Source organism: Lactuca virosa, chromosome 8 (assembly GCF_052849685.1).
Source record: "Lactuca virosa cultivar CGN04683 chromosome 8, Lactuca_virosa_CGN04683_v6, whole genome shotgun sequence".
NCBI lineage: Eukaryota > Viridiplantae > Streptophyta > Magnoliopsida > Asterales > Asteraceae > Lactuca > Lactuca virosa.
Window position 1 is genome coordinate 80,123,767 of NC_136433.1, and position 15,188 is coordinate 80,138,954.

Here is a 15,188-nt window from a genome sequence, read left to right on the forward strand (position 1 = left end):
TGGGCTTAAAATCTAAGTAACAAAGGGTCTAAGAAACCCTAAATCCATATGATCATCATAAGAACAGAAGGGGAGTCGAATTACTACCTCAAATGTGAAGATCTTAGCTCCAAATCCACAGAATAGCAATCTCCTATGCTTCCTCTTGGCTAGTACCTCCTTCTTCTTGCTAAACAACACTCCCAAGGTCAAAAAAATGGCTTCCTTCCTCTCCCAAAACGCTCAAGCACTCAAGGGTTTCTCTCTATGACTGGTGACCTCAAATGGCGACCATAAGGGCCTTTAAATAGTCCCCAAACCCGAGAAATTAGGGTTTCATTAAACAGCGTGGACTCGCCGAGTCCAGTCATTAACCCGGATGGAGATTCGCGACTCTACTCGGCGAGTCTGAGCGCCTACTCGCCGAGTCTCTCTCCAAAACTCAATAAAATACATAATTTAAGATACCTGGGAATCCGGATGTTACAATTCTCCCCCACTAGAATCAGACTTCGCCATCGAAGTCTCACTCCACAAATAACTCTGGATACTGCTCGCGCATCTCTAACTCCGGCTCCCAGGTCATTTCAGAACCCTTCCGATGTTGCCACTGGACTTGAACCAATGGCACCTCCTTGTTTCTCAAAGTCTTGATCCTTCGATCCACAATCGCAACCGGTCTCTCAACATAATTCAGGCTCGCATCCACCTGAATGTCCTCTAACGGAACTACTGCCGACTCATCAGCGATACACTTCCTCAACTGAGACACGTGGAAGGTATCGTGAATCTGGCTCAACTCCGTAGGTAGCTCCAAACGATACGCTACCCTGCCCACCCTGGCAGTCACCCTGAAAGGACCAATATACCGAGGTCCCAACTTACCCCTCTTCCTGAATCGGATCACCCCCTTCCAAGGAGATACCTTCAGGAGTACTAAATCACCAACCTGGAACTCAAACCCCGAGCGACGTCTGTCCGCATAACTCTTCTGGCGGCTCTGAGCTGTCAACAACCTCTGTCTGACCTGCTGAATCTGCTCAGTTGTCTGAAGTACTATCTATGTATTACCCATCACACGCTGCCCGACCTCACCCCAGCAAATAGGAGTCCGACACCTCCTCCCATACAACAGCTCAAAGGGTGGCATACCGATGCTCGAATGATGGCTGTTGTTATAGGAAAACTCAGCCAAGGGCAAGTATGTGTCCCAACTCCCTCCGAAATCCAACACACATGCCCGAAGCGTGTCCTCGAGCGTCTGAATCGTCTGCTCACTCTGCCCATCTGTCTGGGGGTGGTATGCGGTACTAAAATGTAGCCTCGTACCCAACTCCTCATGAAACTTCTTCCAGAATCTGGAAGTGAAACGCACATCTCGATCTGAGACGATCGAGATCGGCACTCCATGCCGTGATACCACCTCCCTCACGTACAACTCTGCCAACCTCTCAGCGGAGGAGCTCTCACTGATAACAAGGAAGTGAGCGCTCTTCGTCAACCTGTCCACAATCACCCAAATTGCATCGACGCCCCTCGCAGTCCTTGGCAATTTGGTGATAAAATCCATGGTAATCTGTTCCCACTTCCACTCGGGAACCTCCAACGACTGCAACTTACCATGCGGCCTCTGGTGCTCGGCCTTAACCCTACGACAGGTCAAGCACCTCTCAACAACCCATGCTACATCCCTCTTCATACAGGGCCACCAATAATCTCTTCTCAGGTCCAAATACATCTTAGTGGCCCCGGGATGGATCGAAAACCTCGATCGGTGTGCCTCCTCCATCAATATGGTACGTGCCCCGCCCAAAAATGGCACCCAGATCCGACCCTGGAAGGTCATAAGCCCTCTGCTATCGGTAACAAACTCCGATACATATCCGATAACCCGCTCTCTCTTGCGGTTCTCCGGTCTCACGGCCTCAGCCTGGGCCCCTCGGATGGTGTCCAACACCGGAGTCATCACTGTCAATCTCATACAAACGTCCCGTATCGGGGCGCTCTCCGCCCTACGACTCAGGGCATCAGCTACAACGTTAGCCTTGCCCGGGTGGTACAGGATCTCACAATCGTAATCCTTTACCACGTCCAACCATCTCCTCTGGCGCATATTCAGGTTGGGTTGATCCATCAAGTACTTCAAGCTCTTGTGGTCCGTGTATATGGTACACCGAACCCCATACAGATAGTGACGCCAGATCTTGAGGGCGAACACTACAGCCCCCAACTCCAGATCGTGGGTGGGATACCTCGTCTCGTGAGGCTTCAGCTGCCTCGATGCGTATGCTATCACATGCCCTCTCTGCATCAGCACCGCTCCCAGCCCCGATATCGATGCGTCACAATACACCACAAAGTCCTCCATCCCCTCCGGAAGGGCTAACACTGGGGCTTCGCACAGTCTCTGGCGAAGTGTCTCGAAGGAGGCCTGCTGCTCTGGTCCCCATGAAAAAGCAACACCCTTCCGGGTCAACCTGGTGAGTGGCACGGCGATCTTGGAGAAATCCCTGATAAATCTCCGATAATAGCCAGCCAACCCTAAGAAACTCCTGATCTCGGTGGGGGATCTCGGCACCTCCCAACTCATAACCGCCTCAATCTTGGCCGGGTCGACCAATATCCCATTCTGGTTAACGAGGTACCCTAGGAACTGGACCTTTCGTAACCAGAAATCACACTTGGAGAATTTGGCATAAAGCCTCTCCGATCTCAAAACTCCAAGTAACTCTCTCAAATGCTCCTCATGCTGCTCTCTGGATCTCGAATACACCAGTATATCATCGATGAACACGATCACCGAACGGTCCAACATCGGTCTGCATACTCTGTTCATGAGATCCATGAACGTCGCCGGTGCATTGGTGAGCCCGAAAGGCATCACCACGAACTCGTAATGCCCGTAACGAGTCCTGAACGCTGTCTTCTGGATATCCTCATCTCGTACTCTCATCTGATGATATCCAGACACTCCATGCAACTGATCGAATAAATCGTCGATCCTCGGTAAGGGGTAACGGTTCTTGACCGTCAGTTTGTTCAGCTCCCGGTAATCAATGCACATCCGGTGTGAACCATCCTTTTTCTTGACAAAAAGGATCGGCGCTCCCCACGGCGAGCTACTCGGCCGTATAAACCCCTTCCCCAGCAGCTCCTGAAGCTGCGAGGATAACTCCTGCATCTCTGGTGGCGCAAGGCGATAGGGCGCCTTGGCGATAGGCGCTGCCCCCGGAACCAAATCAATACGGAACTCTACCTGCCTCTCGGGAGGCACACCCAGCAACTCCTCGGGGAAAACATCTGGGAACTCGCGCACTATCGGGACCTCATCGATCGACCTCGGTCTCTCTGCATCTACTCTCGTATCCACCACATAAGCCACAAACCCACTACAGCCCTGCTGTAAACTCTGCCTCGCTCTAGCGGCCGAACAAAATGCTGACCCAGAACGGGAACCCTCGCCGTACACCGTAAGTACTCCCCCACTGGGGTCTCGTATCGTCATCAACTGTCGCTCACAGTCAATCACAGCTCCGAAACGGCTCAACCAATCCATGCCCACTATGACACATATGTCCCCCATAGCAATCGGGACCAGATCTATCGGAAACTCGACACCGAAGATCTCGAGTACACATCCTCGAATCACATCAGTAGCATACACCGCTCGCTCGTCAGCTATGGAAACTCGTAGAGGTCGACTCAACGCCTCACGCTGGGTACTGATGTGCTGACTAAACGCTAGTGACACAAAAGACCGACTCGCACCCGAGTCAAATAACACCAAGGCAGGTACAGAACAACAAGAAATGTACCTACGCATATCACAATATAAGCATAACACTACAAACTCAAAATAAACAGAGGAAAGAATACATACCAGCTACCACATCGGGTGCTGCGCGGACCTCCTCCGTTGTCAACTGGAAGGCTCTCCCGCGAGCCTTCGGCGCCTCAGCCTTCACCGGCCGACTCTCTGTAGCTCGAACAGCAGCAGGAGCAGATCCCTGATATGCTCCCTGAGCTGACCCTCGTAACTGTGGACACTCGACCTTCCGGTGTCCGGTCTGGTTGCAGTGAAAACAGACTGCAAACCCCTTGGGGCAATCCTTGGCCATATGCCCCTCCTTGCCACATTTGTAGCAAGACCCTGCTCTGCACACTCCATCATGACTCTTGCCGCACTTGCCACAAGTGCGGCCCCTCTGGCTCCCTGATCTCGAATCGGCAGGCTTGGCCCGCTTGGCTGCCGGCTGAGACTGTGCCGGTCGCCGATCCCTCCCCTGAGACTCCGCTTCCTCCCTAGCCTGAGTCTCCAGCTCTATCTCCCTCTTCCGGGCATTTGCCTGAAGCTCGGCAAATGTCCGGTACGTCGAGTTCGCCACGAACTCTCGTATATCCCTCCTCAAAATGCTCAGATATCAGCTCATACGTGCCTGCTCGGAGGACACGTGCTCTGGGCAGAACATCGCCCGCTCATGGAACATCCTGGTGATCACTGTAACAGACTCTGTACCCTGCTTGAGGGTCAAAAACTCCTGGGCCAAACGCTCCCTCTCCACCTGGGGAACGTACTCTTCTCGGAACATAGCAGTGAACCTCTCCCAGGTCACTGCAACAAGCTCAGTAGGCGAATAGTGCGCCGTCACAAACTTCCACCAGTCCTTCGCTCCCAAGCGAAGCTGGTTCAACGCGAACCGGAATCTCAAATGCTCTGGAGATGAGCAAGTAAAGAAACACCCCTCAATGTCTGATATCCACCTCATCGCTGCAATCGGGTCCTGGGTCCCATCAAACTCCGGTGGTTTTGTGTTGCTGAACTCACGAAACAGCAACGCATCACCACCCTGCGGCCTAATCGCAGCTATAGCTGCAGTGGCCACAACAACCGCAGCCTCAGAAAGAGCAGCGTATCTCTCGTCAAATGTCTCTATCAGTGTGGTCTTGATAGACCCGAACATCTCTGGTATCTCTGCCCTGATGGCCGCAGCCACCTCCTCATGAATGATCCTACGGATCTCCTCATCACTAGTACCGCTGCTCTCTGGTGTGTGGCGTGTCCCAACCATGATGTCTCTGAAATGCAACATAATAAATATCAGGGACTCGCTCGAGTATACTCGCACTCGATAACTCCACCCTACTTGCTCCTTAGTACCCAATGGATTCTTACTTAGGGTGCGCACTGCTCCGGTGTCTTCAGTAGTACGGGCCCTATACTACCGTCCACACCGCATCAACATCCACTCTAAGTCCTCCTCCTTGGATCCCAAGTCCCAAGTACTCTACTCTCTTTAACCATATGCTACTTACTAGCAGCTCTCTCATAAACTCCTCGCTGCTATCTAAACACTCTCAAGTATCCCTAGCAGCAAAACTCCTAGACTAAGGCATCACATATCAGGCCACTCTAGTCCTAATAAGAATACCTAGTCTACTCTAGCATGCATAGCATAACTCATCATATATCATAACATATTATATCTCATAACACTAATTACAAGGGTATTTTGGGAAATCACCGTTCGGTCTTCGGAGGCTTGTATAGGTCGAGTTGAGCCGACGATTGAGAAATGTGAGAAAGAGGTTTCTAAGAAGGAGGCGGCATTAGAAACCCTAGAGAGGGGGAAATATAGATACGGGAAGATGAAAGGAAATAGGTGAGAGAGTGAGAAATTATAGGAAATAGGTAAAGTTGCAATTCCTATTATGCTCTTCTGACCATTTAAATGTTACACTTTAATGCCAACAGTTTTAGAATTTTTCATAAATCGTCCCTTTAATAATAACCTTAGATTTAGATATTTAAACGATCCATATCTGTTCTCGCGTTCTCAACCTTTTAGGTGTTCTCATTTGATCATACTCCTATATATATATATATATATATATATATATATATATACACACACACACACGTTAGTTAGTTTGGTGTGTATAAATTAATTCCAATGCATACTTACTCTTTGATCACATTCACGAAAGAAACCAATTAAGCACCTTTCACTTGACTAGCAGAAGAAATGATAATGACGAATGCCCCCACTTTGAAGATTAGTTTTTTCTTCTTCATATTGCTCACTATCACTAGTGGTTATTCAATCTCATCCCCTTTCTTTCATGCTACTTGATTAATTACTTTGAGGTTTATTAGTTAATTATACTGTTCCCAAAACTTATATTGTTTCTTATTGCATATTTGCATGCAGTCTCAGCAGTTGAAATGGAGAAAGGGGAGAAAATTGTTGTGGTTGTACGGATGTGCTACGACAATCTGGATTGTGTGTCCTTCTCGTGCCCACATGCGGCATTTGCATTTTGTCATGGGAGTCATGGGGGTTACTGCCGATGCCCACATCATGAATAATTTGATTAATTAATAATAACAGTGTTGCATGCATGCTTCTCCAAAATCATGTTCAGATCATTTTAAGTATGTTAGTTTCTAAATGTATGAATCTTGATTTTCAATCTGAGTTTTATTGGAAGTAAAAGACTAGAATGGATCTTGTTGACAGTTTTCTGATCTTGATATTGTTTGATTGTTGACAATCGATTTATGGGTTTTATGGGAAGTAAGAAAGACTGGAACGGATTTTCTGGTTTCTGATCTTATCTTCATCTTGCTTGATTTTCGGATCTTGATCTTTATGTTGAAGATGCTTCTTAAAGATTTTCCGACTGAATTCATGATTTCTGATTAGAGATAGTATTTGCTTACTGATCGTCGAATTGTTGCCTTTTGTTTTCCTTTACTTATGGAATCTAATTGTAATGTCAATTACTTGATTTTATCACTACTATGTAAGCTTAGGAGTTGGGATACGTTATTATATTGGACTAATTGTTTAAATACTGTTTGGTAATTAATGCTAATATACTCAATGTTTTGATCATTAGCAAATTATCTATATATAAGTTATTAGATATTATGTAGATTGGTAATTTTTACTTTTTAACTATATAATAATTTTAACTAAGACATAAAGTATTATATTATACACTAATACAAAACAACAATTAATGTCCTTTTTGTTGGCAAATTGGTTGTTAGGCCATGGGCTTTTAGCTACGGGTCAACTCATCGGTGTTTTGGAGTGTTGTCCAAGATACGTGATATATGGAAAGTTTCCTTTTCTGTGAATAGATGATAGAATAGGAATTGTAGTCCAATAAGTTTTCTATTCTATATATGTATGCGTCTGATCATGTATAGAGTAGAGGTCAACTATTAGAGTTTTGTGATACTAAATTTCTCTAATATAATCAAAGTGTTAGTTTGATTAATAGACTTCTTTTAATTGGTATCAGAGCGGTAACCTGTGGCTTCCGATCATTCAATTTCTCAAGGCGGCAATAGGTTTCTTCGCATGCAAAAATTGCTTTAAAGTTTTTTTCTTCGTATGCAAAATTTCTGCTTTTCCTCCAAGTATTTAATACCCCAATTATTTATTAATTGGCTCCTGGATCAAGAACAAGTTTTGAAGAAAACAATTGTTTTCTTGTGGTCCAATTAAAGAAAGCAGCGATTCTGGTTCTGTTGGTCGCCGTTTCCAATTTCTTAATTGGAATCATTATTTTTCACCTGTTGAAGATAAAGGTGTGTGGTTTGCTGTTGCTTGTTCATGACAGGAGACGGAGCGAATCTGCCCGCGAAGGAGGCACACTCGATCTCGTTTCCATTTCCACAGTTGACGCCATTAAACTACATGTAACACCCAATTTTCAAAACAATTTTTCACATTTTATAAAACACGTTTTCATTCATAATCGTTATAAAAACACCATTGTATCACATAACATCATCTCCCAAGATCATAATAAAATCTCCCCGCGTGTGTACTGATCAAGCCGGCGCCTTCCCGCGATCCTCGTTGGTACCTGAGACACATAACACAACATTGTAAGCAGAAATGCCTAGTGAGTTCCCCAAAATACCACACATAACACATATTAGCCACTCGAGGCTATAACTCTGTTTGACACTCTGGTCAAAGTGTCTCTGTGGGACCCCCCAGTCCCATAACTCTGTGGGCCCTCTGGCCCTAACTCTATGTGTCCTCTGACCCTAACTCTGTGGACCTTCCGGTCCTAACTCTGAAAACTCGGTAACATACATAGCATATAACACATAGAAATCACATCATGCAAAAGCATACACAATACTCTGTCTCATAGCTCTAATTACCACTCTAGGTAAAGTATAGTGAGAAGACTCACCTCGGTTAACTCGGTAAAGCTCGAACTCTGTAAAGTCGGGTCTAGCCTCCGCCTAATCATATGAAATAAACACTCTGAATCAATACATCTCTCAAGGCTAGACTATTCCTCCTCTTAGTACTCTCAGAAGGGTAAAAGACCATTTTACCCCTCTCATGGCTCAAAGACCCTAAAGTTGACCAAACCCTAAAAGTCAATAAAGGTCAACGGTCAAACTTTGACCCGACTCGCCGAGTGCACTTGGGCGACTCGGCGAGTCTACACGTGCCCACTATCTTTCTGATCTCGCATGACACGTCGAGTCTTTCCCCTTACTCGACGGGTGACACCTGGCATGAATCGCGGGGCCACCCCGACTCAACTCGCCGAGTCTGTTCATGGACTCGGCGAGTTCCGCCTTGAACTCCAGTCCTCTAATTCCCTCCGACTCACTGAGTCAACCCTATGCTCCATGAGTCGTCACAGATCGCGAGTCGCGGGGCTACCCGACTCTACTCGTCGAGTCCGTTCATGGACTCGGCGAGTTCATTTCATGCACATCCTCAAACAACTTCCCGAGGTCAGATCCAGTCCTCTAACCAATAGATCTATCATTCCCAAACCCAATAACCACGTAAAGTTTCCATCTTGATGCACATACAATATCTATTTGATCATATATGATGATTTAGCCCCAAATACCATAACTCAAGGTCATAGCCTCCATTGTTATTCAAAAAGCTTAATGAATAAGGCTCTCTGGACCTCTATGGATCCAGATCCAAAGCCTCCTCATCATAAGGGACTATTTGGGCTTAAAATCTAAGCAACAAAGGGTCTAAGAAACCCTAAATCCATATGATCATCATAAGAACAGAAGGGGAGTCGAATTACTACCTCAAATGTGAAGATCTTAGCTCCAAATCCACAGAATAGCAATCTCCTATGCTTCCTCTTGGCTAGTACCTCCTTCTTCTTGCTAAACAACACTCCCAAGGTCAAAAAAATGGCTTCCTTCCTCTCCCAAAACGCTCAAGCACTCTAGGGTTTCTCTCTATGACTGGTGACCTCAAATGGCGGCCATAAGGGCCTTTAAATAGTCCCCAAACCCGAGAAATTAGGGTTTCATTAAACAGCGTGGACTCGCCGAGTCCACGTATGGACTCGCCGAGTCCAGTCATTAACCCGGATGGAGATTCGCGACTCTACTCGGCGAGTCTGAGCGCCTACTCGCCGAGTCTCTCTCCAAAACTCAATAAAATACATAATTTAAGATACCTGGGAATCCGGATGTTACACTACACAATATGGAACATGCGTATGAAAGTTTTACTCGGCATTCACGGCGTGTGGGACGTGGTTGATCCGGGTTTAACGGATGCAAAGAGAAACAATATCGTGATGGGATTACTGTTTCAATCAATACTGGAAGATTTAATCTTGCAAATTAGGAATCTCGCCACTGCTAAGGAGATGTGGGAAGCAATCAAATCTCGGAACATGGGTGCGGATCGAGTGAAGGAAGCACGTTTGCAAACATTGACTTCGGAATTCGAAAGTTTGAAGATGAAAGATACAAGCACTATTGATGATTTCTCTTCAAAACTATCGGGACTTGCGACCGTTTCAGCGACACTTGGAGGAACAATATCACAAGAGAAGTTGGTGAAGAAATTTCTTACGAGTCTTCCTAGTCGATTCATTCACATCGTAGCGGCACTCGAGCAAGTTTTGGATTTAAAAACCATTACTTTTGAAGATGTAGTTGGTGTTGGGTAATCTTGATGGATCAAGTCAGGCTTTTGGTTATGGGTTAGTGGGCCACTGAATACTGGAATAACTTAGGTTTAATTGGTCTTTGGATGACCGAGTCTAGAGGTAAATAACGTGGCTTAGTAGCCACTTTAATAGGAGCACATGCACCTACACTTGTTAGGGTTATTACGTATTCTTTCAGCTTTATATAGCTGCATCTGTAGTCTTTTTTATGGGTGTATGATTAGTTTCTTTCGAAGGTAATATATATATACAGAAATTGCTGTTTTGATTGGTGTTCAAAGAGTGAGTCTAGGCCTGAACCTACACTTGGTATCGGAGCTAACCAGGGATGTAGGTTCTGATGAAACCTGTGGTGAATGTTTGGGGAGGAAACCGAAGGGGAAAAGAAAGCAATTGAAGAGCTGCAATTGGTGATGATGTTTGAACAAGAAGAAGCTGATAAAGATGATGAACCAGGTGGTGATTCCTGCGACAATGAAGATCTGTGTGAAGAGAAAAGGTTGTGTGATGAAAAAGTGTTGTGAGTTGAAGGAAGGTTGTGTGCTAGATTGAAGTTCTGGGTGAACCAAGAAGAAAGCAACCTGTGTGGTGAAGCTAATATGTGTGGAAAAGCAACATGAAAAAAATCGATCTGTGTGATCAGAAGATGATGAGAACTCTGTGCTCCTACTTGTGTGTGGGTGGGTTAAAGAAAAGAAGAAGATCTGAAGTAACCCAGATCTGTATGTGATCTGTGTTGGTTGATATTGAACAAAAAAATGGGACCCAGATGAAACAGATGGTGTTTCATGTTTGTTTTATAGTCTCAGTGAAGGAGGTTGTTAAGTTTTTCTGCAGGTCCGGCTGGTACAACTGATTCGTGAAGCAGGAGGTGTTTCACGGTGGATACTAGGCCACCGGTGCAGAATCCAGAGGTGATGACGGTGCTGGTGCGGAATGCATCGGAGATAGCTGTGGTGGTGCTGAAGAAAGAAGAAGTTAAGTTGATTGAAGATGATAATAAGTCCCCACTGTTTTGAGGAAACAGATCATCAAGATTATGGGGGTGATTGTTGGGTAATCTTGATGGATCAAGTCAGGCTTTTGGTTATGGGTTAGTGGGCCACTGAATACTAGAATAAGTTAGGTTTAATTGGTCTTTGGATGACCGAGTCTAGAGGTAAATAACGTGGCTTAGTAGCCACTTTAATAAAAGCACATGCACCTACACTTGTTAGGGTTATTATGTATTCTTTCAGCTTTATATAGTTGCATATGTAGTCTTTTTTATGGGTGTATAATTAGTCTCTGTCGAAGGTAATATATATACAGAAATTGCTGTTTTGATTGGTGTTCAAAGAGTGAGTCTAGGCCTGAACCTACAGTTGGGCGGCTGAAAGCTTACGAGGAACGGACTAAAGAAATCGGCAAAGCATCCGATTCGGATGAAAAGCTACTTTATGCCAAGACCGAAAACTCAAATCGAAACCAAGACTCAAGCCGTGGGAGAGGACGTGGTGCATACCGTGGGGGACGAGGCCGAGGACGTGGTCGTGGTCGGGATAACACCCAAAACCACGATCAAAGGGACTCATCAAAGAATCGTGATGATCAAAGACGAAAAGGCAAAAATCAGGAACAAAGAGACCTATCAAATATTCAGTGTTACCGGTGTGATAAGTTCGGACACTTTGTTTCGCGATGCCCGGAACGTAACAGGAAACATGAAGCAAATCTCAACGATGCCCGAGAGGAGGTCGATCACGAAGAAGGAACATTTTTTATGATGCAAGAGGAGACAATCTTCCTAAATGAAGACAAATACATTCCACCCAAAGTAGAGGCGAATCAAGAAGACGACGGTATGTGGTACCTCGACAATGGGGCAAGTAATCACATGACCGGGAAGTACTCATATTTTTCGGAGTTGAATGAACGGATAAACGGAAGAGTAAGATTTGGAGATGGCTCGTGTGTTCGAATTGAAGGAAAAGGATCAATTTTGTTCGAAGGTAAAAACGGTGAGCAAAAGGTTATGAAAGATATATACTATATTCCCTCTCTTCGTAGCAATGTCACTAGTCTTGGCCAAACGACACTATCCGGTTGTGACATTAGAATGCATGGTGATTACTTGACAATGAAAGATCGAAATGGAAGGTTGCTAATGAAGGTTCCACGTAGTGAAAATCGTCTTTATAAAACACGACTTAAAGTCGGAAAACCCCAATGTTTTCAAGCAAAGATCGATGACAAGTCTTGGTTATGGCATGCACGACTAGGCCATATCAACTTTGGTGCGGTGAATATGATGCACAAGTTGACTAATGGAGTTCCAGTTTTGAAACATCAAGAAGAAGTTTGTGAAATTTGCATGATAGGCAAACAAAACAAACACACATTCCCGAAGAAAACCAATTATAAGTCTAAAAATATTCTCGAGATGCTACATGGAGATATTTGCGGGCCTATTGATCCTCCCACGATGGCCGGTAACGTTTATATTTTGGTGCTAATTGACGATTTTTCTAGATACATGTGGTCTTTTTTGTTAAAACACAAAAACGACGCGGCGGATGTAATTAAAATTTTCAAAAAGTCCATTGAAAATAGGACCGGGAAGGCTATGAAGACGTTCCACACGGATAGAGGCGGAGAGTTTACTTCAAACGATTTTAATCGTTTTTGGAGCGAAGAAGGTGTTGCAAGAATGTTAACGACTCCATACTCACCCCAACAAAACGGCATAGTAGAATGACGAAACCGGACACTAATCGAGATGACACGATGTCTTATGAAAGCAAAAGAAGTTCCAAATCAGTTTTGGGGTGAAGCCGTGCGACATGCAACTTATATTATAAATCGTACCCCTACACGAGCATTAGTAGGAATCATGCCTTACGAAAAACTCTATGGTCAAAAACCGAATCTTGAAGATCTAAAGGTGTTCGGATGCGTTGCGTATGAAAGGATTGTTTCGAAACATCTAAAGAAACTTGGCGATAGATCGAGACCATTGGTTTATTTCGGAACGGAACCGGGTTCGGGAGGTGTTCGTTTGTATACCTGGATGAAAATAAAATAATTATTAGCACCAATGTAATTTATGTTGAAAAAAGGACATGGAATTGGAATGACACAGTGGACCACTCTTCGAACAAAGGAGCAGAGAAAAATGATGTAGGAACATTTGTTATACATGACACAACTATGCCTATTGGGCCTACTATAAATGAGCCTAATTCAACTCCTCTCAATAATAGCCCTGCAGCAGCGAGCCCACCAGGAAGCAACCCAGCGGCTACCACTGTTCAACAGGGTTCTGGCAGCCCAACGACGAGCACAACAGTAGTAGACAACCCAATCTCAACACAACCTGATACGGACATCAGCGATCACGAGTCCGATGGCAATAACGAATTCGAAAATAACCCGGTACGTCGTTCTAATCGTGTTTCTGTTTTGCCGATTCGCCTCAACGATTATGAACTTAACATGAATGAATTGATGTTATCGTTTGACGAGGAACCAAAGGATGTTAAAGAAGCCATTGTGAAACCCGAATGGCTTAAGGCAATGAAAGATAAGATCGAGTCAATTGAAAGGAATAAAACTTGGAAGCTGGTGTCTCTTCCCAAGAATGTCAAACCCATCGAATTAAATTGGGTATATAAAATCAAAAGAAATGTGGACGGATCTATTTCTAGGTACAAAGCACGACTCGTAGCAAAAGGCTATGTACAAGAACACGACATTGATTTTGATGAAGTTTTCGCGCCGGTAGCCCGACTCGAGATGATTCGTTTATTGATCGCTCTCGCGGCCGGGAAGGGATGGAAAATTTACCACTTGGATGTAAAGACGACCTTCTTGCACGGTGAATTGAAAGAAGAAGTGTACGTACAACAACCCGAAGGTTTTGAGAAAAAAGGAGAAGAAGGAAAAGTGTACAAGCTCGTGAAAGCTTTATATGGCCTAAGACAAGCACCAAGGGCGTGGAACATTAAACTTGATGGCACTTTACGCAGAATGGGCTTTATACGATGTTTACAAGAAAATGTAGTGTACAAAAAGGTAGCAAAAGGCGAATACATCATAGTGGCTGTTTATGTTGATAATTTATTTGTGACTGGGACGTGCCAGGAAATTACAAACCAATTCAAGAGTATGATGTCCGCGAAGTTTGAAATGTCGGGCCTTGGATTATTAACTTATTATTTGGGGATCGAAGTTTCTCAACAAAAGGGGTTCGTGACAATTAAACAAGAGGGCTATGCAATGAAAATTTTAAAAGAAGTCGGGATGGAAGAATGAAGTGCTACACAATGTCCAATGGAACCAGGACTAAAATTATCGAAAGCCGAGAATGAACCAGAAGTTGAAGCCACACATTACAGAAGGATAGTTAGATGCTTACGTTACCTCCTTCACACTCGTCCGGACTTATCTTACTCGGTCGGGGTAGTAAGTCGTTATATGCAAAGTCCGAGAGAATCTCATGCGCGCGCGATCAAGCAAATTCTTCGTTACCTTCGTGGTACAATTTCGTTTGGAATTAAATATGAGAAGTGTGACGAGTTGAAACTTTTGGGTTATAGTGATAGTAGTCATAATGTAGACATGGATGATGGTCGGAGTACTACCGGTCACATTTTCTTTCTTGGTAAATCCCCTATTACGTGGTGCTCGCAAAAGCAAGAAACCGTTGATTTATCTTCATGTGAAGCCGAGTTCATGGCAGCTACTTCAGCAGCATGTCAAGCAATTTGGCTAAGGGAGTTGCTTGCGGAGGTGACCGGATTAGAGAAGCAAAAGGTGTTATTCGTATAGACAACAAGTCGGCGATCGCGTTGTCTAAAAATCCGATGTTTCACTGGAGGAGCAAACACATTCACACTCGTTTCCACTTCATTCGAGAGCGTGTGGAAAACGAGCAAGTTGAAGTCGAACACGTAGCGGGAAAAGAACAAATGGCGGATCCCCTAACAAAGGCCTTAGCGCGAGTAAGGTTCAGTGAAATGAGATCGTTGCTCGGTGTGTGCGAGGTGCCGTCTCAACCATTCAGGGGGTGATTGTTGGCGAATTGGTTGTTCGGCCATGGGCTTTTAGCTGCGGGTCAACCCATCGGTGTTTTGGAGTGTTGTCCAAGATACGTGATATATGGAAGTTTCCTTTTCTATGAATAGATGATAGAATAGGAATTGTAATCCAATAAGTTTTCTATTCTATATATGTATGCGTCTGATCATGTA

General features: G+C 44.7%; 1 long non-coding RNA gene and 1 pseudogene across 1 annotated transcript; one reads left to right on the forward strand and one right to left on the reverse strand.

Moving 5' to 3' along the window:
* Window positions 1-4,970: 4,970 nt before the first annotated feature.
* On the reverse strand, window positions 4,971-9,415 carry LOC145134854 (uncharacterized). Its single transcript, XR_013719396.1, has 3 exons — window positions 9,076-9,415; window positions 8,200-8,251; window positions 4,971-5,055 (listed from the first exon to the last, which is right to left on the reverse strand). It is a non-coding gene; the product is annotated as an uncharacterized LOC145134854 (long non-coding RNA).
* Window positions 9,416-14,268: 4,853 nt separating this feature from the next.
* Window positions 14,269-14,766, forward strand: LOC145130537 (secreted RxLR effector protein 161 pseudogene; annotated as a pseudogene).
* The last annotated feature ends 422 nt before the right edge of the window (window positions 14,767-15,188 follow it).